The sequence below is a fragment of the Phaenicophaeus curvirostris genome, unplaced genomic scaffold (genome assembly GCF_032191515.1).
Source record: "Phaenicophaeus curvirostris isolate KB17595 unplaced genomic scaffold, BPBGC_Pcur_1.0 scaffold_69, whole genome shotgun sequence".
NCBI classification, from domain to species: domain Eukaryota; kingdom Metazoa; phylum Chordata; class Aves; order Cuculiformes; family Cuculidae; genus Phaenicophaeus; species Phaenicophaeus curvirostris.
In genome coordinates this window covers 244,738-271,219 of record NW_027206691.1, presented here as the reverse complement: position 1 = coordinate 271,219, position 26,482 = coordinate 244,738, and the positions used below count along the sequence as shown (strand labels likewise).

The following is a 26,482-nucleotide window of genomic DNA, read 5'->3' as shown; positions in this document are numbered from 1 at the left end:
CGCTACCAATTCTTGTGCTCCCCTGTCTCCCACTGCACCCACTTCTCCCAGTTCTCCTCCTGCTCCCGTGTCCCACTACACCCAGTTCCCCTTGTGCTCCTTCCCCTGCTGCACCCATTTATCCCTGTTCCCCCAGCTCCCCAGCTGCACCCCATTCTCCCAGTGCTCCCTGGTTTCCCTCGTGCTCCCCTGTTCCTCACTGTCCTCAGTTCTCCCTCCTGCCCCCCAGTTCTCCCAGTGCCCCCCAGTTCCCCACTGCACCCAGTTCTCCCGGTGTCCTCCAGTTCCCCTCCTGCTCCCTTCTCCCCGTTGCACCCAGTTCTCCCAGTGCCCCCCATTTTCCCCGGACGCCTCTGTGCCCCCTGTCCCATCCCTCCCGTGCCGGTGGCGCTGGACAAATGCCGCAGCATTCCGCGTAGGGAGCTGCGCAGTGATGCTGGGGGCGCTTTGGGGGACTAATTCGGATAAGTTTGAACGGCCTTTGAATTCTGGAGTGTGTTTCCATCTGCAAGAGGGTGGCTCTGCCGGCAGCACTGTGCGGCTCGGGAAGTTTTGCTGAGGGATCCGTGTCCCTCTGCTCCGTCGCAGTCCTTGGCGGGCACTGAAGCTCAACCTGCACTCTGGCTCCTGCTCTTTGTTTGGATTCTTCCCAGTTTTTCTTGCTCCCAAGGATCTTTTTTCCCTCTATCTCACCGCCCGCCGGGTAACGGGAAACCCTAAACCTGGCAGGATATTTCCAAACTCCCAGCCGGGCGATGGGATTAAGGGAAAGGGGGGGATGGATTATTTTTGGCTGGGATGCGGGGGCAGCCGTCTGCCGGGGCGAGGCAGAGAACGGGAGGAGAAACCGCTTCAATTTGCTTTTTTTAGACTTATTTTACCTTTAAATCCTACAAAGTTGTGGAAGAAGTGGCGTGCGGCTCTGCAGATCCAGCTCCGGTGAAACTTTCGGGCGTTGTGCCTCCCAAAGCGCTGACTCGGTGTTTTTGGCATCTTTCCCCGTGGCGGAAAAAGGGGGTGCAGGAAGAAGCCCTACTCCAAAACCTCTAGGGCCTGATGGTTCAGGGGCTGTTTGCAGCCCTGCATGGATGGGGAGAGGGATTTGGGTCTACAAATTGGATTTTTAGGTGATTTGGGTCAAAAAACAACACCGTTTTGGGGAGTTTAGCCCATACCGAGCAGCCGGATGATGGGATTGGGATTCCTGCTTCTTTTTTTCCCCCCTCCCTCCCATTTTATTTCACTCCCTGTGCTAAGATCCCTCCATTAGGGGCAAAAGTTAATTGCTTGAGGCTAGTTACAGGCAAGGTTAATAGGGGAGCTGGCAGCATCAGGCAGGGAAGGAGATGTTGCGCTCCCCAGCATCCCAAAATGAGGGAGTTTAGGGCAATTTGCAGCCTTCCCCCCGACCCTGTAACAGTATCGGGGGGTCTGTGACCCCTTCATGCTTCATGTGAGCACGAGAGCGATAACGTGTCCTGTGGATCTGACCCCAGACACCCCCGGCTCCATGGGCTGGGGGAGAAGAGGATGAAAGTGCTCTCCCGCATCAGTGTGGGGCGTGCGGGAACAGCTTCCTTTCTCTCTCTCCGTCATTTCTGGCAGGGAAAGGAAATCTCCCTCTTTTTTAAGGAAATATTTTTTTCTTTTTAAGGAAATTGTTTTTAAGGTGATCTCTTTTTTGCCTAAGGAAATATATTTTTTAAAGGAATTCCCCTTTTAAGGAAATACCTTATTTTAAAGGAAATCTCCTTTGCTTTAAGGAAATCTCTTTTTATTTTAAGTAGATACAGAAAGTTGTATTGTGGGGGGAGAGTTTTATTCCACTGGATCACCTGGGAATAACCTTTTCTCCCAACTCCCGGATAAAAGGAGTCCTGGACATGAGGCAGCTTTGGATCTTGGTTGAGTTTTGCTTTTCTGGTGAACTTTCAGATTACTTAATGTTGTTTTTCTAGTTGACCAGCAGCATCCATCAGTCCCCGGGCGATAATAGGGTTTGGGTTTGTTTCCTCCCAGAAAACTTAGGCAGCGGCGCAGTCTCATTGGGAAGAGCATCCTTCACTCGCCCATCCCCACCCTGAGGGAGTCGGGGGGCCGGATTGCGCCTCCGGGTCCCACCCGCATCCCGCTTCCTGCGTCGTCAGGTTAGAGATGTGCGATGGATCCCCAGGGATGTTTCCTGAGGACGTGGAGAACAACAGCCTGGCATGCCGGGACCCCCCCAGTTTGGCCGAATTTGTTTTTCCTGGGAGCTGCTCTGCCTTAAAATAATTAGTGCAATTAGTGATGGCGATGGGCTGGGGGGCGATGGGCAGGGATGCTGGTGGCAAGCGTGGCACAGAGCGGGCGAGGATTGATTCAAACACTGCCCGGAGAATTTTGTGGTGCTGAGCTCCCTCCCCTGGCTCTGGATAAATCCTTCTTTCTGATGTCTGGCTTTTTTCCCTGTGGAAATATCAGATTTGAGCAACAAACTCCTGAAGTCGAGCGGAAACTTTTGCCACGGTTAGGGATAAGTGAGGGGAGACTGGGCCTTCCTGACCCCAGTGGAGTGAGCGTCAACATCCTCTGTTCCAGTTTGCGGGTACCCTCGACGCATCCTAGCACCCCATCCCAGGGATTCTCCATCCTGATCTCACCGGGACATGGAAAAGCTGCTTGTTTTCAGGGTCTTAGTGGGATAATTTGCTGGATCCACACAACTCTCACTGGAATTTAGTATCCTAGTCGCCATCAAATGACTTGATTCCCAAATAATTTTCACTGCCACCAAAGAAAGTGTTAACAACTTCTCTCTAATTAGAAGAAAAATGAATTATTTCGTATGAATTAATCATATTGTTAAGACATCAGCTCAAAGTAATAATTTGGAGGGACGAGAATTAATTCCCGATTAAATTCAGACCCAGGTTTGTCCCCATCCCCAGTCTTGCAAGGACCCAGTTGATGCTCCAGGTGATCCCTAGGGGAAACACAAGCCCTCTGGGACGGAATGGAGCCACGATCTGGTTGGGATGCAGCCGTGATCCCGTTGGGATGAGGTTGCCTTTGCCCAGCTGTGTGTGGCAGCTGTGTAAATAAGGTGGGAATTTGGCCTCGCCTCTCCTCCGTGCCTGATTATCTCGTATTTTTGTGGCCTTCCCTCTCCCGAAGGGCGAAATGCCCCTCCTTTGTCCGCGCCTCTGGTTAAATCTGCCGTTGGGAAACATCTGCGAGCTCCTGGCGGGTTATTTTGGCTTTTTTCTTCTTGGTGGAGAGGCCACAAAGGGCTGGGTTTGGGTCAGGGCTGCTCCAGTGGGATGAGATGCTCTGCGCGGCTGAGGCGATGCAGCTGCTCCTGGGGAACTGAGTGGGGGGAGCTGAGGCTTGGGGAGAGGCTGCGGCTGGCTGGGAGCTCCAGCTCAGGGCTGTTCCAGCTCGAAAGCATTTTCCGTCACCCTCAAAGTTCCATTTATTTACTTCTTTGTTTGTTTAGATTTTATTTTATTTTATTTTATTTTATTTTATTTTATTTTATTTTATTTTATTTTATTTTATTTTATTTTATTTTATTTTATTTTATTTTATTTTATTTCCATGGAATCACGGAATCACTCAGGTTGGAAAAGACCTTTACGATCATCGAGTCCAACCATAAACCTCCCTTTCCCAAGTCCACCACTCAACCAGGTCCTTAAGCACCACGTCAAAGCATTTATTTTTTATTTTTTTTTTATTTTGCATTTTATTTTTTAAACTTTTTATTTCTTTTTTTAAAAAAATATTTATTATTTTATCTTATGTTTTCCTATTGAATTTTCTTTTCCATCTAGTGCTCCGGCAGCCTTCCAGCATCGCACACTGTGCGCCCCGTCCCACCCTAGGATAATCCAGGCAGCAGAACCCCAAATCTCCCGGCACCCCCAAAGGCTCCGGCAATTCCAGCACGGAGGCAGCGCTGCTGCTGTTCTCCAGGAGCCCCGAGCGCAGGGGCGCACAGGAGGAGAGCTTTGCGAGCTCCTCGCCCCGGGATGCTCAGGGGAGCGTTTGCCTTTAATAACAGATTGCCAAAACCATGAGAAATTTGCAAGCAACCCCCCATGTTTTGGGGTCGGTTCTCCCTTTCGCTGCTTCCTCCTGTCCACGTATCCCCTAAAACCAACCAACAACAGCCCCGACCGCGGGGAGTGATTCCTGTTTGATTTCATCCCAAATTTATATTTGGTCAAGGATGGCTCTGGAAAGCAGGGTTGGACCCGGGAATCTGGGGGGCCCTGGCTGGGAGCCGAGCACTGACCCTGTGCCCCTTTTCCCTCCGCTTCCCCCTCCCATTCCTCCCCTTTCCTGCACTTTTCCCTATCCTTTCCCCCTCTTTCCTCCCCTTTTCAATTTTTTTCCTTTCCCCTTTCAGTCTGCCCCTTTTCCTTCATTTTCCCTCTTACCCTTCCCTTCCTTTCCCTCTTCTTCCTTTTTTCCTCCTTCCCCCCCTTTTTCCCCATCACTCTTTTCTCCTCCCTTCCCTTTCCTCTCCCATTCCCCCTCCCATTCCCCCATCTCCCCTCCCCATTCCCTCTTTCCTTTCCCCTCTTCGCCCCATTTTTTTTTACTTTTCCCCCTTTTTTCTTCCCCCCTTTTTTTTCTTTTTCTCTTTTCCTTTTTTTCTTTTATTTTTGGCCTATTTGCTTCAGCCTTTTTTTTTTTTTCCCATTTTCATCCCCCCCTTTTTCCCCCCTTTTCCATTCTTTGTTTGCCCTTTTTTCTTTCATTTTTACCTTTTCCCTCTTCCCTCACCCCCTCCCTGGCTGCACCCTGGCTGCCCTGGCCAGCAGCCCCCATCCCATGCTGCGGAGGCTGCTGGAATCCCCCCCACTCACAACTTCTCCAAGGAATTAAACTCCCGCTCATTATTTCATGTCTCTGGTTCCGTTCCCCCTGATCAGATCAGCGCGTTATCCCTGTGATTCTCTAGCGGAGGCAGGAGCCGCCGCATCGCTCCCTGTATGCAAGAGGCACCGTGCAGTTTATAAAACTCTTACAATGGTTTCGAACACAACTCGCAGCGTCTCCAGCGAGTTTTAGAGCCGTGATTGCCAGCTCCCTGCTCCTGCAGCCAGTTCCCCCTGCCCTGGGGGATGGAAACCGCTTGGGACATTTTTAATGCTCCCCAGCAATATACTTAAAGGGAATTTATTGTTGTGTGCTGCTGGTTTCTCCATCCGGCCACTGTCGCCTGGTGAGATTTGGGTGTTTGGTGCCTTTCCCAGAAAAAGACGCTTTGACTTGCTTGATTTTTCTCATCCCCCCCCTCTATTTTCTGGTTTATTCCCTATTTTCCAGGCACTTTCTGCTACCTCTTACCAAAGGGAAGACCCTCTACGAGCGAGGCTGATAAGCCAAACTCCCTTCAGGTCTTCCATTGTATCAGCCCCTGGATCTGCTCGTAATCAATAATTACAAATAATCATCGCAGAGGTGGCGGGTGGGGGTCCCCTCTGGAGCATCCTGCATCCTGCGTTCATGGTCCCTCCTTTCGCATCCTCTCCCTGACCTTGCTTCTCCTCAGGACTCACTTCTTGAGATAAAATGATTAAACCCCGCGTCTGGATTCCAAGCCCATGGACTTTGCTTGAGGAGTTAAAAATTATTATTATTTATTATCTCAATCCCAAGAAAATCCCATTTATACAAAGTGTCTGGAAAGGTCTTTTAGTGCATTTATGTGCAGAAATTGGTTTCTTTATATCTCAGTGCCAGATCCAGCATCTCTTAACTCCGGCAATTAATTAATCACCATAAAAAAAATTAAGTGGGACATTTTGTCAGGCGCTGATCTGCCATGGCCACCCCTTGGTTTCTGGAGCACGTTGTAACCTCTAAAACCAGCGTTTTAAATGCATTTGGGAGTTGTTCAGTAGATGGAAATGGTCCTTTTGGCCAATATTGAGCCCACCAGCGCTGTTTGGCTTCCAGCAAATCGTTCTGTAAACCAGGGGGCTGTGTCAGCAGGATGGCAAAGGACTTAGTAATAATAATTAAGTAATAAATAAATAATACATAGCAGACAATTAATAAATAGTAAGAATTAAGTAAGAAGAAATAAAATAAATAGTAAGAAGCAATCAATAATAAATAGTCAAGGTCTGACACGTAATGAGCTGTCTTTGATAAACCAGGTTTAAGAGCAGATTCCAGGCAGAGTCTTAACCGATTTAATCCAGCTCAAATTTTAGTTCCGGCTTTATTTGCCAGGCTCAGGCTGGAGCATCCTCCACCTTGTCTCTCCATGGGTTTTGAAGCTGATGGGGAAGAACAGGACGCAGTGCCTGCTGTATTTGTCCTCCTAAATAAATACTTCTATAGAAAAGATTTGTTATATTCCAGGAGATGCATGACTTCCTGCCCCATCCATTGCTTTTCCCGGGATAGGAGCTAGGAGGCCCTTGGCTGGCAGTCGCCTTCCCTTCTCCCCTTCATTAGCAGAGCCAGGTCCCGCTGGGTTCGGGGTTCTGCTCGCTCCCCGGGGATGCTCGGCTGGAGGAGGCTTCATCTGATAACTGTGATGCTCGTAATGAGCCCATAATTAAAACCCCTATCAGCGCTGGCAAGGCAGCCTCACCGCGGCTCTCCCCACCTTCCCACCTCGTACCGGGGATGCTGCTGCAGTTTTAGGGATGCTTATGTGATTTTTAGGGATGCTGGGACAATTTTTGGTGTTGCTCATCCCACTTCTGAGAAGGCTCAATTTCAGGGATACTGGAAAGTACCCTTGAAATGTGATTTCTAGGGATGCTGGTGCAGTTATAGGGATGCTCGTCCATTTTTAGTGTTGCTTAACCAATTTTAGTGATGCTGGTATGGGTTTATGAAGGCTGGTGCAATTTTAGGGATGCTGATGCATTTTTAGTGACGCTGGTGCAGTTACAGGGGTGCTCACTCCAGTTTTGACGATGATGCAATTTTAGGGATGCTCATCAAATTATAGGGGTACCGGTGCAGTTTTATGGATGCTCATGCAAATTTTAGGGGTGCTAGGGTAATTTAGGTGATGCTATTCCCACTTCTGAGGAGGCTGCAATATCAGGGGTACTGGTGTGACTTTTAGGGATGCCGGTGCAGTTTTAGGGATGCTCATTTATTTTAAGTTTACTTATCCAATTTCAGTGATGCTGGTATGGTTTTAAGGATACTGGGCCAGTTTTAGGGATGCTCATGTGAGTTTTAGGGACGCTATGGTAATTTTGGTGATGCTCGTCCCACTTTTGAGGAGGCTTAATTTCAGGGACACTGATGTGATTTTTATGGATGCTGGTGCAGTTTTAGGGATGCTGATGCAATTTTTATGTATGCTGGTGCAATTGTAGAGATGCTCATTCCAATTTTGAGGATGCTGGGGGAATTTTAGGGATGCTCATCACATTGTAGGAGTGCTGGCGCAGTGTTACGGGTGCTCATACATCTTTAGTGATACTCCTGCAGCTTTTGTGTGTGACTCACCCCAAACCCATCCTCATCATCAACATATTCCCCATCCCCACTCTTTTCCCCTATGCAAACCTGACCCCTTCAAGCCCTGCTGTTGCACCCACTGCTTTTTATTGAGTTGTGTTTCACTCTTTATGACCATTTTGGCATTTTGTCCTCATCCTGAGAGCTATCCTAGCTTTTCCTTCTGGTTAATATAACCTGTTACACATTAATCCCACCCAATGCCACTCTAAATCATTCCTCCTTACCTAAACAACCTCCAAAACCATTGTTTGGTTTTCTTCCATTTCCTCTCCTTTTGAAGTTCCTGTCCTAAACAGCACGGCTGAAGGAGCTGGTGAGAATTTTGATGCTGAAAGCACCAAATAAAGTGCTTTAGTACCATCTTTAATAGCAGAACAGCTGGAAAGTAGCCAAGGTTATCTCAAGGTAGAGACATCGTGGAGGGGGTTATTTTCCCTGCAACCATTTATGTTGGGATTTCGCTCGGCAGGGGAAAGCTAGTGAAATTCCCGGCGCTGTTATCCCTGCGGGAATTACTGGAAGCTTTTTTTGCCCTGAATTAATTGTGCTTGGAGAGGGGCTCAATGCAGAAGCGCTCTCACACTCCTGTGATCGCTTGGGGAGAGCTCGGCTGTTTGGGTTCCCCTTTCCCTGCCCGCTGCCTTTACTAGTTCAACCCATGTTAGGATGGAGGCTGGCAGCAAAAGAAAGGCACCTGAATCAGCACTGCAGCCCTAAAGTGGGGTTTGCAGTGCCCCTTCAGCTGAGACCCTTCAGCCGGGACCCTTCATAGGAGACCCCTCAGCAGAGACCTCTCAGAGGAGACCCCTCAGCAAAGCTCTCTCAGACGAGACCACTCCGCAGAGACCCTTCAGCAGACCCCCCATTGTGAAGCCCCCTCAGCGAAGACCTCTCAGAGGACACTGCTAGGCAGAGGCCCCTCAGCCAAGCCCCCATTGTGAAGCCTCCTCAGGAGAGATCGCTCATCAGAGCCCTCTCAGCAGAGACCCCTCAGCCCAAGACCCCCTCAAAGGAGCCCCCTCAGCCAAGACCTGTCAGCAAAGCCCTCTCAGCAGAGACCCCTCAGAAGACATCCCTCAGCAAAGACCCCTTCAGCAAAGCTCCCTCAGCAGAGACCCCTTGGCAAAGCCCTCTCAGCAGAGACCCCTCAGAGGAGACCCCTCAGCCAAAATCCCTCATCTGAGAGCCCTCATCAAAGCCCCCTCAGATGAGACCCCTCAAGAAGACATCCCTCAGCAGAGACCCCTTCGGCAAAGCTCCCTCAGCAGACACCCCTTTGGCAAAACCCTCTCACCAGAGGTCCCTCAGAGGAGACCCCTCAGCAAAGCCCCTGTGGTGAAGCCCCTCTGCGGGCCCCCCCGTGCCCCACGGCCGCAGCCCCACATCGCGCCCTGGCTGGTTTCCCACCCTCTGGCATCGCTGCCGCTTGTGGGGCTGGAGACCCCCGGGACACGCAGCGCCCCGCAGCCAACCAGACAGAATTCCACCCTTTGTTTCCTGTCCGACAGCCGACTTCGCGAGGCCGGGACGCTCAACAAGCCCCTCTTTGTGCTAATTTAATTAATCGCCGGGGCTGAGGGCGGAGGGGATGAGATGGGATGGCTATAAATGCCGCCTTTTTGGACGGGGCGTGCGTGGGGTCACTTAGCCTGGCAGTGATTGAGCCTAAATCCAATTAAATTTGAGTTAATTCTAATTGACTTGCGATAAAAAACTATCGGTGGATTGATTTATAATAGAAAATCACAGCTTGATTGGTTTATAATAGGAAATCATTGATGGACTGGTTCACAATAGGAAATTTTTGATTGATTTATAATATAAAATTGTTGATTGATTGATTTATAATAGGGAATTATTGATTGGTGTGTTCATAATAGGAAATTATTGATTGATTGGTCTGTAACAGGAAATTATAGGTTGATTTATGAAAGAAGATTGCTGATTGATTGGTTTATAATAGGAAATTATTGATTGATTGGTCTGTAATAGGAAATTATAGATTGATTTATAATAGCAGATTGTTGATTGATTGGTTTATAATAGGAAATTATTGATTGGTTGGTTTATAATAGGAAATTATCAATCGACAATAGGAAATTGTTGATTGATTGGTTTATAATAGGAAATTATGGAGTGATTTATAATGGAAAACTATGGACCGATTGGTTTATAATAGGAAATTATGGAGTGGTTGGTCTATAACAGGCAACCACCATGCAGGAGCAAGCGCTGGGGGTGTGTCGTATTCCCCATCGCAGCTCCAGGGGAGGAAGAGCATCTCAACATCCTCCACCAGCGAGCTGCGAGATGGCGCTTGACCCACTCGGATACTCATAAATAAAAATAACTTTTCCAATGCGAGTTAAGCATCCCAGTGCTCTGTCTGACAGCGATTTCCTGGGACAAGCACCGCTTGGATGCACGCATGCGCTCCCAGCAGGCTTCCCGCGAGCATTCAAGCATGCGAGCATCACGGATGCTCACATTCCTGGGACTATCTTTGCCCTCGTGCTGTTATGTTTTTTTGTTACAACACAAATTTTGAACTTTATGTCCTGTTTGGAAGCAAGGGAAGTAAATAAAGAAGAGGTGAGGTCTCTAAAGCTGCAGAAACAGAGTAAAAAATAACTCTGAGTGTTGCTGCTGAGCAGGTTTTAGCTGCAAGATTTGATGTGTGTCTCCCACGAGAGCCGCAAACTATTTTCTAGCAGATAAATGATCGTTTTCAATGGAGAAATTGGGCTATTTTAGCAAAATTCTTTTAATATGTAATATAACATATATAATAGGAAATTATGTTAACGCTTAATAATAAGCAGCTCTAGGGAGCTGGAGGAGGAGATAATCCTAAATTAAAGATTTTTGGCCCCAAATAGCAGCAATCCCCATTGGGCTCGTTGCAGACAGCAAACAAGAAAAAAAAAACAGGGAACAATGATTTTCCCAACAGTTTTTCCTGTTTTGGCACATGGAGCATCTCGGTTTTGCCTCTGCTTTGGGTAAGAAAATCCTGAATACGTGACTGGTGGGAGCCAGTCCTGCCCGGATAGCGATGCTTTTTATTTATTTATTTATTTACATGGGATAACTCCCCAAATAGAGGGTAAACTCCCCCCAAAATCCCTCCGTGACCTCCAGCTCCAGATCTCAGCAGCATCACTGTGTCCACTGCATCTTTCATTTATGGGACATCCAACTATTTGCTGAAATCCAAAGTTCTTTTTGACCTTATTGTACTTTATTCTTCTTCCTATTAATAACCTAAAATAAGTGAAATCGTTGATATGAATTATTTGAGTGCTTGTTATTGTATTTAACATTTATGCTTCTATTCCCTTTAAGACAGGGGAGCGGTTGCTTGTTTATTTTTGGGATGCTAGGTCAGTGTCACATGAAACCGAGGGGGACGGTTGGTGAAACGCTATCCCATCCCAAAATAACCGCGCTGTGGTGCAGCCCTGCCATTCCTCAGCGAGGTAGCACAAGCCTTGGTGTGTGCATGGTGCAGCCAAACCAGCGCATCCCTTGCTTATATCCCAGTTTTATTTAGATGAGTGGCTACTCACTCCTCGTTTTGCTTTGGGGGGGATGAAAACAGCTTGTGTCTGCAATCCTGGTTGAGGTTTCCGTATGGATAGCCTGAATCCTTGTGGGAAAGGTCTGGGATTTGAGTCTATCCATGCTTGGTGCTTACTTTTTCCTCTGTGCACAGGGAACTGGAGCATCCCTGAGCATCATGGGACATGAATGGGTCATGCAACAGGTGATCTTGAGTGCCATCATGAAGCACATGCAAGAAAACCAGGTGATCAGGCCCAGTCCACACGGGTTCACAAAAGGCAGGTCTTTCCAAACTAACCTGGTCGCCTTCTATGACAAGTACAAGTCACTCAACGACTGGATGAGGGAAAGGCTGTGGATGGATCTTCCTGGACTTCAGTAAAGCCTTTGACACAGTTTCTCCCAGCATTCTGCTTGAGAAACTGTCACCTCAGGCCTGGAGAGGCACACACTCTCCTGGGTGGAAAACTGGTTGGCTGGAGGGCGCAGAGAGTGGTGGGAAATGGAGTTAACTCCAGCTGGAGGCCAGTGACAAGTGGGGTTCCCCAGGGCTCAGTGCTGGGTCCAGCCCTGTTCAATGTCTTTATCAATGACCTGGATGAAGGCATCGAGTGGACCCTTAGCAAGTTTGCGGACGACACTAAGCTGGGTGGAAGTGTGGATCTGCTGGAGGGTCGGGAGGCTCCAAAGGGATCTGAACAGGCTGGACCGCTGGGCTGAGTCCAATGGCATGAGGTTTACCAAGGCCAAATGCCAGGTCCTCCACTTGGGGCACAACAACCCTGAGCAGCTACAGACTAGGAGAAGTCTGGCTGGAAACTGCCTGGAGGAGAAGGACCTGGGGGTGTTGGTTGACAGTGACTGAACATGAGCCAGCAGTGGCCCAGGTGGCCAAGAAGGCCAGTGGCATCTTGGCTTGGATCAGAAACGGTGTGACCAGCAGGTCCAGGGAGGTTCTTCTCCCTCTGGACTCGGCACTGGTGAGACCGCTCCTCGAATCCTGTGTTCAGTTCTGGGCCCCTCACCACAAGAAGGATGTTGAGGCTCTGGAGCGAGTCAAGAGAAGAGCAACAAAGCTGGTGAGGGGGCTGGAGAACAGGCCTTATGAGGAGCGGCTGAGAGAGCTGGGGGTGTTTAGCCTGGAGAAGAGGAGGCTGAGGGGAGACCTCATTGCTCTCTCCAACTCCCTGAAAGGAGGTTGTAGAGAGGAGGGAGCTGGGCTCTTCTCCCAGGTGACAGGGGACAGGACGAGAGGGAATGGCCTCAGGCTCCGCCAGGGGAGATTTAGGCTGGACATCAGGAAAAAAATTTTCACAGAAAGGGTCATTGGGCACTGGAACAGGCTGCCCAGGGAGGGGATTGGGTCACCTTCCCTGGAGGTGTTTAAGGGATGGGTGGACGAGGTGCTGAGGGACATGGGTTAGTGATTGATGGGAATGGTTGGACTCGATGATCCGGTGGGTCTTTTCCAGCCTGGTGATTTTATGATTCTATGATTCTATCCTTGGTCCAGCCCAGGGAGATCCCTAATCCTCATCCTTCTCTGACCCTAAATGGCTCCTCAACAGCAGGAGCAGTTTTTAATAATTATCTCCTCCTGGCATTTTTTAGGAGAAAAAATGGGTTTTTCTCATAGGAGAAAGCTCTCGATCCTCCATGGGTGGTTCGGCATTGGAGGGCAGTTGTCTTGCGGACAGAGGTGGGGATGACAGATGGGTTTTGGGATGATTGGAGAGAAAAACCTGGCCAGCACTGTTGTGTTACCAGTTACCCACTGTTTTCACTGTTTTTTCTGGCTGGATTGGAAAACATGGATTTTCCCCATTGTGTATTTTAGGTTTTAAAAGTTCTGGTGATGTCTGCCGGACTGTTGCATCTGTTTTTCCACAACATCATATAAATACTCCATATCCGCTTTTAATCCTTGTTTGCCTGGAATTTAGGGCTTTGCTCAAACTTCCCCAGCAAAAGTTTTTTGTGGTGTGTTTTTTCTTAATCCAAAGGGGCTGTTGCGTGTGTGCCTCCTCCCCACTCCTCTCTCCCAGGAATGGGGGTGTTTGTACACTTGGTTTTTCATCCCAGGGTGAGCAAAAATCCTGAAATAATGATGTTTTCAGTGGAGCGTAGCAGGCTTGGGAAAAGGGTTGGATGGGAGGTGCTGAAAATAGGGATTGGGAATTCCCTGGCAGCATGGCCGCAGTGCTGCCAGCTTGCTGGGGATGCTGGTGTGTTAAAGGTTTGGGTGGTATTTTTCCCTCTGATGTGGCATGGGTGTTGTTGAGTTTTTCTTTCTCAAGGGAAAAAAAAGAAAAAAGAAAAGGAGAAAGAAAATTCATAAAAAAAAGAAAGTGAAGAGATAATGAATAAAAGGAAAATTGGAAAAAAAGGAAACTAAGAATTGGAAAAACAGAGAAAAGAAAAGAAAGAAGAAATATGAAAAATAATTTTTAAGGAAGGAAAATAAACCAAAAAAGGTGAAATAAATAAAAAAAAAGAAAATAAAAGGAGAATACCCACCAGCTCTGGGCACAGCCCCAGCAAGGTGATCCCAGCAGTGTTGCCCTCTGAGCTGTGCTCCCGGAGGCTGGAGCACCTGAAAAGCACCCAACTCCTGTGGGATGCTGGTAGCTCTTCCGTCCAGGGGAAGGAAGGATGCTCCTGCTCTCTCCACTCACCTCCCAAAATCTTCTCGCTCTGGAGGGTGCGGGGGCTTGGGCAGAGCTGTACGCAGCCCCATACAGAGCGACCCCCTCAGTGTTCCATTATCCTATTAGAGCTCCAAAGCCGGTGTTAAGTGGACATGATTTCTGCCCACGGACCATTAATTTTGGTTTATTGCTGGCCTGATGGCCATTACCCATTTTTCCCCCCTCCCCGCCAGCGCCTTCCCCCATTAGGTTTGTTCAATTAGAAATATATGAGCTGTTAATGCAGCGCGGGGGCTGCGGGTGGGATTTCGGGATGCGCTGATGCCAGCGAGGCATCCCGGGAGCTGTCTGGGTACCCCTTCCAAGGATGCTCATTGTCTGCTTCTCACGGGGTTTGGGGGTCAAATGAGGGACCCCAAGAGGGCACCCAAATTAGCAAAGACCCTTGCAGGGCACCCAAAATAAAGCCCCCAGCCAGGCACCCAGATCAGCAAGGGTGCTTGCAGGGCATCCAAATGAATGACCTCAAATTAGCGACAACCCTGGTGGGGCACTCAAATTGGCAAAGACCATTGCAGGGCGCTCTAATTAGCCAAGATGCTCTTAGGGCACCCGTATTAGAGACTCCCAGCAGGGCACTCGAATTAGCAATGAGCCTTGTAGGGCACCCAGATCAGAAACAGCCCTGGGCTGGCACCTGAATTAGCAAAGACCGTGGCGTGGTACCCAAATCAGCAAAGATGCTCGCAGGGCACCTGAATTAAAGAAAACTAAAGACCCAAGCAGGGCGCCCTGACTAGCAGTGGTCCCTGCAGGGCACCCAAATTCCAGTCCCCAGCAGCCACCATCTCGCTTTTAGTGCTGCAGTTCCCAAAGCAAGCGGAACACGTCCTGTGCTGCCGACTCGGGCACTCCTGTCTCTTCCAAAAATGAATTTCTCATCACATTTGATGCCCAGGATCCACGATTCCCACCTGCCTCTGTGCCCATCAGTGGTTTTCTGTAAGAACAGAGTGTTTTGGCAAAATCTGATTTTCTGATGAAACTAGAAACATTTTCAAGGCTTTTTTTGTGTACCGAGGGTGGGATCTTTGGGACATCATTCCAGTACAAACCCCCCTGGCCTGCAAAAAAATTGAGTGGGTTTTGTTCAAAACTTGTAGCAAAGTGAAAACAGAAATTGGGCAACATGAAGCTGAGCCTGGGAGGTGGAAAAATTGATGGATATTGCAAGAAAAATTCCAAGTAATTGCATTAATTGCAGCTGCTGAGTTGCTTCTCTGTTAAATGTGGGGCAAACTGGGGAGTCTTCATGGCGTTTAGTGAAAATGGGGAGGTTTTTTGCTGTGAGGTTGCGTGGACGATGAAGCACTGAGGCCAAAACCAGCAAGAAGGGAGATGCTGCTCTGAGTGCATCCCGCAAGCATCTTGGTCCTTGGTGGTGTGCAAAGCTGGAGCATTACCTCTGGGACATGGGTCCCACCTCCAGTTTTGCTCCCTCTCCGTCATCCCCCATTAAAACTAAATTCAAAGTAAAAAAATATTAAATATAATATAAAAATCAAATAAATTAAATAAAAAAATAAGTAAGGCTAAAAAAAGCATAAATTTAATTAGAAACCCCACTGCAGCTGCGCTGATCAGCTGGTGGAGAGTGAGGAAGGAGAGTTTGGGGTGACATCCGTCCCGGTGAGCAGCTGTCAACATGTGGCTGGGGTGTGTGCTTGGGCAAAAAAATGGGAATATTATGGCTTAGGAACACCTGGTGCTGGTGGCTCCTTGCTTTGATGGGCATCCTGCTTTGTTGCAGGGTTATCCTGTATGAGGAAGAGGGAACATGTATTTATTGAGGAATAGTAAATATATTTTTAATTTATCTATAATGTCGATAAATAGATTGGGGGAATAGATTGGGTAATGTTATATATTATAATATATTATATATATATGTGTGTGTTTATGGGGACTTTTATAAAATACATATTATATTGCATTACCCATATGTATTTGTATTGAGGAATACAATATGTATTTTATATATATATGGTATTAAGGAATATGTTGAGTGAATGTATTGGGGAATATAATAAATAGGGGAAATATTGTACAATATTATAGTCGCTGATATATATAAATTAATGTTTTATAGTATAATATTAACTATATGTGTATTTTGGGGAATATGATACAGAATCATGGAATGGTTTGGGTTGGAAGGGATCTAAAGCCCATCCAGTTCTACCACTCCCATGGGCAGGGACACCTCCCACTGGATCAGGGGCTCCAAGCCCCATCCAACCTGGCCTTGAACCCTCCAGGGATGGGGCAGCCACCCCTGCTCTGGGCAGCCTGGGCCAGGGCCTCCCCACCCTCACGGCAGAATATTTCTTCCTGAAAGCTCAAGTGGAGCTTCTCATCCCCAGCATCCCAGGTTCCTCTCCTCAGGGCTGCTCTCAATCACATCATCCTCCAGCCTGTATTGAAACCGTGGATTTGTCCAGAATTAGAGGGTGCTGTTAGCAGGGGTGTTTGCATACCCGCTTCTGTGGTCGCAAGGCTCTGCTGGCTTGGATTTAATTGGGATTTCTTAATTACTTGCTCCTGCCGCCGGCACAGGTGAGTCATTCCTTCAGCATCCGCTGTCAGCCCACTCCGTTGTCTCGCTGCCCCAGTACCCGATGCCTCCCTGAACTGTTTGCTCTGAGTTCATCTTCACACTGCTCCAAAAAAACCCCAAATTCCTGATGTTTTGGGATGGTGGTGGCAATATTGCATCTTTCCTCCAGGCGTTGCTTGGGATGGCGGGGAGAAAAAGTTTCATTTTAGGAATGCTACAAATTGGAGATGGAGGATACTGCTGGGGCGGCACAGGCACGAGTTCCCTGACCATTCATATATATATGAGTGTATAAACCCTGAGTGCTCACTGGGTGCTTATTTTATGAGGTTTTTCCTTTTTTTCCTCCATTTTAAGGGGTTCTGGAGCAATTCCTGGAAAAGGTAAGGCTCCTCTTGCCTTGAATTGATGCTTTTTATAGGTGGCTCTGTAATACACTAATAAAGCAAAAGGTTAAGAGAACAGTGACGTTCCTCTCCTCCAACCAGTTGTTATAACCTCCGATTTTAAATCACGGGGAATTATTAAGCACGGCAGCTTGTGCTATCAGCTATTTTAGCTTTCCCTGTAGTGCTGTGCTGTCTAAACGAACGCTGTTAGCGTTACGACATGTGGAAGCTGCGGCACTCCCAGGCATCATTAGGGACCAGTGTGAACACGCCTGCAGCCTTAGGGTGAAAAACCTTGAGTAAGAGCTGGAATTAATACTAAAATATCTTAAAATAACTTTAAACAATAGAGTTTGCATCACAGTGCTCAGCAGGTGCGCTGGTCTGGTGGGTACCAATCTGGCCCCCAACCTAAATTCGGGGATTCCTGCCCATGCGCCTCCAAAATACGGGTTTTTTTCCTATTTTGGGGGGCAGTGAAACTAAAAAACAGGCGGTGGGTCGGCGCGTGCTGGCTTGCAATTTGCATGATGCAATCAAGGCACTGATGAGATGCTCAAGGGCTTTTCGAGGAGCACGGAGGGGTCTCACCATTAACACCTCCCTCCCTCTCCAAAACGCCCCCCCAGCCTTGAGACGAGCTGACTGCTGGAGCGCCGTTCTCAATTAATGGCTTTGTTTAATCATACCCCCTGTCCAGAGGAGTATTGTCTTACGGATAATTTCGTTTGGCTAACGAGATTTTTGCTAATTAAATCTCCTTTTGGTCGGTGTGGTTCTCCCTGCAGGATAGGGGGAAATGTTTGTGAAGCCGTTGCCGCTGCTGGCTAAATCAACCTTTCCACTCGGCTTGCAAAAAAGCCCACGGGGACACGGGATACAAACATCGCCTTGGCAGATTAATTAATTTTTTGCAACCCTAAAAAAGCTTTTCCATTCCCCCAAAATACAGAGGAGTCACTCCCTCCATCCCCTTTTTTGCTCTAGTGCAGCTGTGCATTGGGATCCTCATGCATCAAACAATTGATGTGTTTGTGGTTGCAAAGTACCAAATTCAGAAGGGTTTTGGCTTCTCTAGGATTGGTTGATTGGGAAAAATCAGAATGGGGTTTTGAGGCTCTAAAATAGCTCCAGAATTTTTCACTGGGGTTTGAGGATGTTTCAGCAACAGGCGGATTTATTTCAGAATAAACTGGATTTTCTTCAAAGAGCCACAACACCGGGAGAGCAAAATCCTGCAAAATCAGGAAATTTAGGAAAATGAAGAAAGGAAATTCAGGAAAATAAATTCAGTAAATTCAATAAATCTAGGAAAATGAATTCATTAATTTCAGGAAATTCAGGAAAATTAATTCAGGAGTTTCAGGAAGGAAATTCTCGCAAATTCAGGCAAATCCCATTTGATGGAAATTGTGCAGTTAGGTTGGATATTATATCTGTATCGCAATGCTGTTTTTTAATCCTAAGAATCCCCATTTCCACCAGCCCCTGTGGAATCTCTGAGCAAATTTGCTTCAGATTAAATAGAATAGGATGGAATAAAATCGATCCTATAAATGAGATGCTCTCGCATATCTCAAATATGAGTATTCCTCACGATATATGAATTGAGAAATGGGACTGAGATATTATATCTTGAAATCTCAAATACTGTTATTAGTCTATATTTCTGTGAAAGGAAAAATGATCCCCATTAATGACTTGTGTGCAAGATCCTGATCCTGGAAATAAATCTCAGCTGTGTCATAAAATGAGTGTAAAGAATGTGAATTTAGATGGGGAGAGGGATGCACTGCCCGTGTGGGGATGTCTTGCTGCAGAGAGCAAAGATTTAGGGTCTTTTTGCAGCTTCTGGAGTATCTTTAAGTGCTGAAGCAGAGGTTTTGACATAAAGCGTATGAATTTTATTTAAACTGTGGGCTGAACCACAGATTTTGCATAAAATACGTATCATACGTATAGTCGATGTACAGTATACAGTAGAATATAGAACAGAATGCTGGGGGAGAAGCTCCACATGAGCTGGGACCAGCAGGGAGGGAGGGGATTCTGCTCCCTGCTCCGCTCTGGTGAGACCCAACCTGGAGTCCTGTGTCCGGTTCTGGAATCCCCAAGATAAGAAGAAGATGGAACTGTTGGAACGGGTCCGGAGGAGGAAACTAGGATGATGCGAGGGCTGAAGCACCTCTGCTGTGAGGACAGGCTGAGAGTTTGGGTTCTTCAGCCTGGAGAAGAGAAGGCTTTGGGGAGACCTTAGAGCAGCTTCCAGAACTGAAAGGGGCTGCAGGAGAGCTGGGGAGGGACTCTTGATCAGGGTGTTCAGGGATAGGAGGAGGGGGAGCAGGTTTGAGCTGAAAGAGGGGAGATTGAGATGAAATCTCAGGAAGAAATGTTCTGCTGTGAGGGTGGGGAGGCCCTGGCCCAGGTTGCCCAGAGCAGGAGTGGCTGCCCTGTCCCTGGAGGTGCTCAAGGCCAGGTTGGATGAGGCTTGGAGCCCCTGATCCAGTGGGAGGTTCCAGAGGGTGGAACTGGGTGGGCTTTGAGGTCCCTTCCAATCCAAACCATTCTATGGTCCTATATACAATATATGATGTATGATGCGTACTCTATAAGAATGAGTAAGAGCTAATAGATAAATAATAACTATGTTTCTGCCCATATATATATTTTCATACATATTTGCATTATATATATATTTGTATAAAAACACATAAAAACTTGTCTATGGGGGTTGCATGCAATCAGATCGTTCCAGGCTCGAGAAGGTTAGAGGGAGACCTTGAGCAGCTTCCTGCCCTGAAAGGGGTTCCAGGAAAGCTGGGGAGAGGCTTTTTTGTAAAGGCTTGGAGTGATAGGATGAGGAGGAATGGTTTTAAATTGGAGAGGGACAGATTTAGACTAGACATTAGCGTGAATTTCTTCACGCTTAAGGTGGAGAAGCCCTGGTCCAGGTTGCCCAGAGCAGTTGTTGTTGCTCCATCCCTGGAGGTGTTCAAGGCCAGGTTGGATGGGGCTTGGAGCCGCTGATCCAGTGAGAGGTGTCCCTGCCCATGGTGGAAGGGTTGGAATTAGATGATCTTTAAGGTCCCTTCCAACTCAAACCATTCCATGATTCTATGATTCTATTAGTATCCATGTAAACTATATTGTCTATATCATCTGTGTCATCTCTGTTTTACTGTTTGTGTGTACATAAAACGGCATTAAATCTCTGTATTCATCATGTACGAGGTCTGACATGGACTCAGAGTGACCCTTGAGCTTGGGAACCTGGACTGGGAGGGCAGAGACAGAGAGATAGGTCACAACCTGACCTGTCTCAGCCAGACAGGGCTCAGCTCCATCACTTCACACCATGCCGTTGGGCGCGTGTTCAATGAAGATGTTTCTGTACCCTCGGTCGGAAATGTCGTTGTATGTGAGTGAGGTTGCACCAGACCCTGTGCCACCTGAGAAGCATCTCACACCAACATTGCGGTGCTGAGCACCCACCCTGGTCCCCATCCCAGCCACCTCTGCCCACAGACCCCGTCAGGGCTCCGAGGAGCCCATGCTCTGTTGGTAGGAGGTGTGAGAACCAAACCAATGGAGATCCTCAACGCTCTTCCAGGAGACACTGTGTGGGATGGCACTGGACACTGGCGGCACTGTGTGCGGGAGCGCTGTGAGCGTGGTTGGAGCGGGTGGCCTTAATTTGTTAATTAAAGAGTTACAGGCGCAGCCTCAGGGTTTGCTTTGTGCTGGACCTCGTATGATATGTAGGTATTATAGTCATATAGATGATACAGCACCCATATTATGTATCCATAATCTATATAATATAGTGTATAGGATATCATAGAATCATAGAATAACCAGGTTGGAAGAGACCCACCGGATCATCCAGTCCAACCATTCCTATAAAACACTACACCATGCCCCTTAGCACCTCGTGCACCCATCCCTTAAACACCTCCAGGGAAGGTGACTCAACCCCCTCCCTGGGCAGCCTGTTTCAGTGCCCAATGACCCTTTCTGTGAAGAATTTTTTCCTAATGTCCAGCCTAAATCTCCCCTGGTGGAGCTTGAGGCCATTCCCTCTTGTCCTGTCCTCTGTCACTTGGGAGAAGAGGCCAGCTCCCTCCTCTCCACAACCTCCTTTCAGGCAGTTGCAGAGAGCAATGAGGTCTCCCCTCAGCCTCCTCTTCTCCAGGCTAAACACCCCCAGCTCTCTCAGCCATTCCTCATAAGGCCTGTTCTCCAGCCCCCTCACCAGCTTTGTTGCTCTTCTCTGGACTCGCTCCAGAGCCTCAACATCCTTCTTGTGGTGAGGGGCCCAGAACTGAACACAGGATTCGAGGAGCGGTCTCACCAGTGCCGAGTCCAGAGGGAGAAGAACCTCCCTGGACCTGCTGGCCACGCCGTTTCTGATCCAAGCCAAGATGCCATTGGCCTTCTTGGCCACCTGGGCCACTGCTGGCTCATGTTCAGTCACTGTCAACCAACACCCCCAGGTCCCTGTCCTCCAGGCAGCTTCCTAGACAGACTTCTCCTAGTCTGGAGCTGCTCAGGGTTGTTGTGCCCCAAGTGCAGGACCCGGCATTTGGCCTTGTTAAACCTCATCCCATTGGGCTCCATGCCTCTATGCTTTGATATCTATGCCTCTGTATCATATATAATACAGTATATATAAAACTCTAAGAAATGAACAATTATATTATTTATATGTTATTGTATCTTATATATCATTATATTATATGTTATCATATTAGTATAGTTTATGATAAACTATATAGTTTAACTATATGATAAACTATATTAGCCCAATTTTTATTGTATATAATGGATAACATAGGTAATACATAAGATAGAGAATATATAATTTTATAGTAAATATGTAGAATAAACTATATTAACTCCATCTGTTTATAATTTATTTATAATATCTAATATATGTTTAACAAGTACAATAAATATACAGTTATATAAATATATGTAAATATACATGATATATAATATATAACATACATGATAATACATATATACATGATATAGAATACATAACTATATGTTTATGTATATTTATATGTTATTTATACCATAAACTTATATAATTCTCTGTATAATATATAACTGTATATGTATTTTTATATATAGATATTACTGCACAGCCAGTTCTCTTGCACTTTGCTTGGAACTGATAGCCCAGTGTGCCAACAGCTGTGATGTTGATTCACTCTACATTTTCACACAGAAATTACCCCATAATAATAATAATAACAACAACAACAACAACAACAACAACAATAATAATAGTAGTAGTAGCAGTAGTAGTAGTAGTAGTTCAGGGCTGCTCACTGCCCCAGCGTCGCATCTGTGCGAAGGTGATGCCGTGCCTTCTCAAAGCATCACTGGCCGGTTGGTGGCGGCAGGAGTGCTGTGGATTTTCCCAAATCTGGCAAATCCCATGGGATTTTGAGTGGGCGCCGAGAGACCCCTTGGGCAAAGGGGTGCTGTTGAGTGAAATTTCAGATTTTGGCAGCAAAATTTGGTGCCACTGGAGTGTTTGGCGGTGGCTCGGATGTACACTTAAATGGGAATAAAACCCAAACATGTAGTTTTATACTGTTGAACGTGGCTTTGGCTTTTGCTTCTCCTGGAAGGAGAAGAAAGAAAATGTTGTTGAAAATCAGCTTTTTTGCACATTTCCTACAAGCCTCTTTTTCTCTTTGTGTCATTCCTGTTTGTGGCTACGTGCTGGGAGAGCCTCCTGGGTGCATTCCCTGCAGGCTCCCCACACACACATGCTCCCATCTGCAGTCCCACCACTGCCCTGGGCACGCTCCCAGCTCCTGTCCTGCTCCTTGTGCTTCTTCTCCTGGGCATGTTCCTTGGCATGTTCCTGTGCACGCTTCCAGCTCCCTTCTGTGCTTGCTTCCTTGCACATCTCAAGCTCCCATCCACGTGCAGTTTGGAGAACAAGGGTTATGAGGAGCAGCTGAGGGACCTGGGGCTGTTTAACCTGGAGAAGAGGAGGCTGATGGGGGACCTCAGTGCTCTCTCCAGCTCCAGCTCCAGGGAAGGAGGTTGTCGGGGGGTGGGTGCTGGTTGTAGGATGAGACAAAATGGGCTCAACTTGCACCAGGGCAGGTTCAGATTGGACATCAGGGAAAATGTCTTCACTGAAAGGGTTCTTGGGCATGGGCAGAGGCTGCCCAGGGAGGTGATGGAGTCACCATCCCTGGAGGGGTTTAAAAGGGATCTGGTTCAGTAGTGGGCAGGTATGGTTGGACTGGATGATCTCAAAGGTCTTTTCCTACCTAGTGATTCTATTATTCTTTGATTCTAATTCCTTGCAGACCTCCATGCACAGTTCTAGGTCCCATGTGCATTCCTGTGCATTCTCCTTGTAGTCTCCTACGCACAATCCTTTTCCCATCCACGACTACTCGCAGCTCCCATGCACGCTTCCTTGCACACCTTGAGCTCCCACCCATGCTCAGTCCCAGGTGCCATGTGCGTTCTCTATGTATGCGCCCATGTAAACCCCTTTCCCACTCCCATCCTATTCCCAGCTCCCATGGATGCTTCCCTCCACACTTCACACTCCTGATCACCCATCCTGATCACCCATCCACCCATCCCTGCACACCCCCTTGCACACCTCCTTGCCTCAGCCTCCCGTTCATCCATCCTTAGGGCAATGAGCCTGGGAAAGGGGCTGGAGGACAAGTCTTACAAGGAACAGCTGAGGGACCTGAGGCTGTTGAGTCTGGAGAAGAGGAGGCTGGGGAGAGATCTCATTGCTCTCTCCAGCTCCAGGAGAGGAGTTTGTGGTGAGGTGGGTGCAGGTCTCTTCTCCCAAGTGAGAAGGGACAGGATGAGAGGAAATGGCCTCAGGTTGTGCCAGAGGAAGTTTAGACTGGAGATTAGGAAAATATTTCTATTGACAGAGGCTGCCCAGGGCAGTGGTGGAGTCTCCTTTTCTGGAGGAGTTCAAAAAATGTGTAGATGTTGCACTTGAAGATATGATTTAGTGGGCACGGTGAGGCTGGGCTGATGATTGGACTGGATGAGCTTAGAGGTCTTTTCCAACCTTAACAATTCTATGATCCTCCCACGCACATGGTGGTTGGAGGCCACCTTGGGCACAGGGATCATGAAATGATGGAGTTCTTAGTTCTTGGAGAAGTGAGGAGGGTTCAGCAGAATGGCCACCTTGGGCTGCTGGAGGGTAGACTTTGGTCTCTTTATCATAGAATCACAGAATGTCCTGAGTCAGAAGGGACTCATAAGGCTCATGGAGTCCAGCTCCTGTCCCCACGCAGGACAACCCCAACATCCACACCATGTGTCTGAGAGCATTGGCCAAAGGCTTCTGGAATATTGTCAGGCTTGGTGCTGTGACTGCTTCCCTGGGAGCTGTTCCCGTGCTCCACCACCCTCTGGGGAGAGTTTATGGTCTTTGGAAGCAGGAGCAGGGAACTCAGGAGGGCTACAAAGATGTTGTGATGTTGTGCAGGGAGATAATTAGAAGGGCCAAAGCCCTACTAGAAGCTAATCTGGCTGCTGAGGTGAAGGACAATAAAAAATGTTTCTATAATTAGATCAGCAGCAAACGGTGGCTGAGGAGAATCTCCAGCCTTGTGTGGATGTGGGGGGAAACCCAGTGACAGAGGACGAGGAAGAGGCTGAGGTGCTGAATGCCTTGTTCACCTCAGTCTTTCGCAGTCAGGCCGGTTGTTCTCTGAGCACCCAGCCCTCTGAGCTGGAAGACGGGGATGGGGAGGAGGATAAACCCCCTGCCCCTAATCCAGGAGGAAGCAGTTCGTGACCTGTTACACCACCTGGACACTCAGTGGGACCAAATGGGGTCCATCTGAGAGCACCGAGGGAGCTGGTGAAGGAGTTTGCCGAGCCTCTCTCCATCATTTATCCGCAGTCCTGGCTGACCAGGGAGGTCCCAGACTGGAGGCTGCCAATGTGACGCCAATCTACAAGAAGGGCTGGAAGGGGGATCGGGAGACCTGCAGGCTTCTCAGCCTGGCCTCATAATGCTGGGAAAGGTCATGGAGTGGTTCATCTTGAGGGGCTCACCAGGCAAGTGCAGGCCAACCAGGGATCAAGCACAGCCGGCAGTTCATGAAGAGCAGGTCCAGCCTGACCAATCTGATCTTCTTCCATGACCAGATGACCCGCCTGGTGGACAAGGGAAAGGCTGTGAATGATGTCTGCCTGGACTTCAGTGAAGCCTTGGACACTGTTTCTCATGGCATTCTTCTCGAGAAACCATCTGCTCATGGCTTGGACAGGTGTGCTCTTGCTGGGTAAAAAGAAGACTGAGCCCAGAGAATTGTGGGGAACAGAGCTGAAGCCCATCGGCGACCGGTCACAAGTGGTGTCGCCAGGTATCTGAGCTGGGGCAGGTTCTGTTCAACATCTTCATCCATGATCTGGATGAGAGGATTGAGTGCTCCCTCAGTCAGTTTGCAGATGACACCAAGTTGAGTGGAAGAGTTGATCAGCCGGAGGGCAGGGAGGCTCTGCAGAGGGATCGGGACAGGATCCATGGGCTGAGACCAGTGGGATGAGGTTCAACAAGGCCAAGTGCAGGGTCTTGCACTTGGGACACAACAACCTGAAGCAATGCTCCAGGCTTGGGGAAGAGCAGCTGGAAAGCTGCCCCATGGGACCTGGGGCTGTTGGCTGACAGCAGCTGAACATGATCCAGCAGTGGCCCAGGTGGGCAAGAAGGGCAACAGCATCCTGGCTTGGATCAGCCATGGGGTGGCCAGCAGGAGCAGGGCAGGGATCGTCCCCCTGGACTCGGCTCTGCTGAGGCTGCACCTCGAATCCTGGGTTCAGTTTTGGGCCTCTAGCTAGAAGAAGGACATTGAGAGACTGGAGCACGTCTGGAGAAGGGAATGGAGCTGGGGAAGGAGCTGGAGCCCTGGGGTCTGGAGACTGGTGAGGGACCTGGAGCTGTTTGGTCTGGAGATGAGGAGGCTGAAGGAAGACCTAATCGCTCTTGCAGCTCCTGGAAAGCAGGTTGTGGTGAGGTGGATGCTGGTCTCTTCTCCCAAGTAACAAGAGGTAGGATGAGAGGAAATGGCCTTAAGTTGCACCGGGGAAGGTTTACGTTGGATATTAGGAAAAATTTCTTTGTTGACAGAGCGGTGAAGCCCTGGCAGAGGCTGCCCAGGGTAGTGGTGGAGTCTCCATCCTTGGAGGTGTTTAAAAGCTGTGTAGATGTGGTACTCAGGGCCATGGTTGAGTGGTGGCTTGGCAGTGCTGGGTTTCTAGTTGAGCTCTGTGATCTTCAAGGTCTTTTCCAACCTAAACAATTCTATGGTTCTCTGCTGTTCCCCTGCTCGCTCCCTGCACGCCTCAAGTTCTTCTCCATCCATATTCCCATTCCAGCGCCCTACAGCCACCACGGCTGCCTCCCTCTCCCTTCCTCTACCATCCATGAGCTAAAAAACTCCAAAATCGACCAATTTTCCCTTATTCTGCAGGAACTTCACCCGGCGTCTCCCACTGGTATCCACTGCGGCATCCCAGCTCGGCAGCAGAGGTCTTTTGCAGCTCCTAAATTTGTGCATGCAGCTTTGCAGGATATTAAGTAACATTCAATGATAATGAATGATATTTAATAAGATCTAGTAATGCTTCATACAATATAATACTATTTAATATGATGTTAATTCGTGGTATTGTGGCCTGAGCGTCACCTGTGCCTTACGGAAGGCAGAAAGGCGAAGGAAGGATCGCGATCACCCCTGTGAGAGCAAAAT

The 26,482-nt window shown here is 48.2% G+C and overlaps 1 protein-coding gene across 2 annotated transcripts in view; it reads left to right on the top strand.

Moving 5' to 3' along the window:
* Nucleotides 1–26,482, top strand: part of LOC138734249 (coiled-coil domain-containing protein 15-like) — a 65,859-nt gene that overhangs the window by 1,091 nt on the left and 38,286 nt on the right. The window lies entirely within an intron of this gene.